The sequence below is a fragment of the Austrofundulus limnaeus genome, unplaced genomic scaffold (assembly GCF_001266775.1).
Source record: "Austrofundulus limnaeus strain Quisiro unplaced genomic scaffold, Austrofundulus_limnaeus-1.0 Scaffold129, whole genome shotgun sequence".
In the NCBI taxonomy this organism is placed as follows: Eukaryota; Metazoa; Chordata; class Actinopteri; order Cyprinodontiformes; family Rivulidae; genus Austrofundulus; species Austrofundulus limnaeus.
Window position 1 is genome coordinate 19,169 of NW_013952531.1, and position 2,709 is coordinate 21,877.

A 2,709-nucleotide genomic window follows, 5' to 3' on the forward strand; every position below is an offset into this window, starting at 1 on the left:
ACCATTGGCCCCGCCCACATGACACCACCAACGGCCCCCCGCCCACATGACACCAACGGCCCTGCCCACATGAAAACACCGACCCCTTGCCCACATGACACCATTGGCCCCGCCCACATGACACCACCAACGGCCCCGCCCACATGACACCACCATTGGCTCCGCCCACCTGACACCATTGGCCCCGCCCACATGACAAGCATGAAACAGGACATATGTGACAGCACACAGAGCTCAGGACTACTGATACTTTAATTTCTTTAGTTTCTAACAGAAAACAGTCATTAAAGACTAAAATGTTCTTTATTAAGTCATTAAAGACTTAAAATGTTCGTTATTAAAGGGACATTTTTAAAGTTAAACATGATTTTGTGCCTGTTTCAGCTGTAAATCAAGTCATGTTTGTTAATCTGGGAGCAGTTTTCTGATGAGCCACAGGTGAGACGGCACACCTGCTTCCTGTTTCTGACTCAAACTTCAGAGCTTTACTCCAATCTGTCAGGTTTGTGTTCCAGCTGAAATAATCTGTAGATTCATGCTCACACTTCAGGATTATAATCTAAGCTGGACTCTTCTGTGACTGAAGGGTTTTAAATAAATTCTTTAGATTATAACAAAAAGGCTGAATTGTTTTATCCTCAGACTCAAAGTTCAAACTTTTAAATGTTTTCTAATCCATGTGCAGCTGAAACATTTCAACACAAACAGTCAAATAATCTGAGTTTGAAGCGTCTGCAGGCGAGACGGAGACAAAAACACAACTTTGAAGTCGACGTTGGAGCTTAAAACATTTATTATTTTAAACGTTTTCACCAGAAATGAGCAGAGATGAAGCGTTTGTTTGAGCAGGTAAAACTCTGCACCTGATGTGAGGATGGATTCAATGGAGTGCCATAAAAATCTAATTCTGCAGTTTTTTAATAATTACTGGACAACTTTCTGTTTTTATGTCGTTTTTCTACCGTCTGATGACTTCAGTTTGAGCTGAACTCATCTGCAGAGTCGAGTCGACTCGTTGATCCATTCGTTTGGACGAGTCTTTTTAAACGTTCAGCTGTGTTTGAATCATGTTCATATCAAAGCTAGAATTTCACAAGTTTCAACCAGATTGAGTTCAAAGTAAAGATATTTCTGTGCAGTTAGGGTGGAAGTGGATTTATCAGATTAAATTAACTCTGAAACAGTTAAACTGGACTTCAGTGGAAATAACTTTTCAAAATGAAGTCAGTTTGAATCCTCCAAATATCTGATGTTTTCTTCTCTAAGCATCAGCAGAGGAAACAATGTTTTATCCTTTCATTCAGGCAGTGTTGCCAGTTCTAATTTAAAATATATTCTTTTTTATTTATTATGGCACTCCTGACAGTCCATATGTAAGTGCTACGTTGGTTTTTTTTTCTTGTAAAAACTCAAAGTACTTTAGCAGAGGTGACACGWTGCAGAAAAGGTCAGGCTGCTGTGATGATTGTCTGTTTTCAGCTCCGTGTACAGAAACACTGAGTGGAGAACTGAAGGGGATCAGCAGACCTGTGGTGGATCAGAACCAACCTGTGGTGGATCAGAACCAACCTGTGGTGGATCAGAACCAACCTGTGGTGGATCAGAACCAACCTGTCACCTGGACATTTATAAAACTGCAGCCTGTGAGGGTCAGAGCGCACCTACAGGGACAGCACTAAATGTTGGTGTCCAGGTGAACGTAGCAGGAAGTGTTTTTAAAAAGCTTTTTATATTTCTGCATAAATGTAACTATTTAAAAACACTAAATTAGATCCATTCATTTGAAAAACAGTCAAATAAAACCTTTGTTTTTAAACTGCTCTTGTCTGGAGCAACAGAAAAAGAATGATTTCTGATCAGGAGGAACTAAAGTTGGATCTTTAAGCTGAACTCAAAGATCTTCTCTTGAGGGTCTATGGAGGTAAATTTGTGTTTTTATMATTCAATCAAACAAAAAGCATCTTCAATCAAAAAATAATTTCAATAAAATTTTTTTTGATTGAAATTATTATTTTTGATTGAAGATGCTTTTTGTTTGATTGAATCATAAAAACACAAATTTACCTCCATAGAGTTGCTAACTCAGCCCCTGCAAAATACGGGACAGTTCCTTTGCATGTGGGGCTTAATGATATAATGCATCAATTATGAATTCATTGCAAAACGTTTCTTAGTTCTGTTGAGTTACATCCACCTAAACACGATTTAATCTTGTTTCTGTTATTTCCATGTAACATGCTGGATTAAAAAGGATTTAATCAACTGTTTTTATTTTTCCTTTAAACTTTTCAGCTGTTGATGGCCTCAGTAAACAGATGGATAAAGAAAGGTAGCTAAATATAAATATATATGTTGTTGAGATTATCAAACTTTTCTAAGCATGTATCATTTCAGAAAATAACTATTCAAGAACAAATTTATAAGGACTATACTACATCTACATAAACACTATGTGTTTTTTATGCATGTTTTATATTTCTTATTCCATCCATGTTTTCAGATAGGCCAAATGTTTAAATAGTTTGATAATATACACTATATTGCCAAAAGTATTTGCTCACCCATCCAAATGACTGTGCTCCAGTGCAGGGGTGTCACTAGGTTTTAAGGACAAGGGGGGCTTAGCCCCCAGGAGACGCACAGAATTTTTGTATATTATATATTTGTATTGTGTGTGTGTGTGTTTGTAGATATACAGTGTATGTATAT

The 2,709-nt window shown here is 37.4% G+C and overlaps 1 long non-coding RNA gene across 1 annotated transcript; it reads right to left on the reverse strand.

The window, feature by feature from the left end:
• Nucleotides 1-769: 769 nt before the first annotated feature.
• On the reverse strand, nucleotides 770-1,983 carry LOC106522406 (uncharacterized). Its single transcript, XR_001310783.1, has 2 exons — nucleotides 1,612-1,983; nucleotides 770-1,569 (listed from the first exon to the last, which is right to left on the reverse strand). It is a non-coding gene; the product is annotated as an uncharacterized LOC106522406 (long non-coding RNA).
• Between the last annotated feature and the right edge of the window lie 726 nt (nucleotides 1,984-2,709).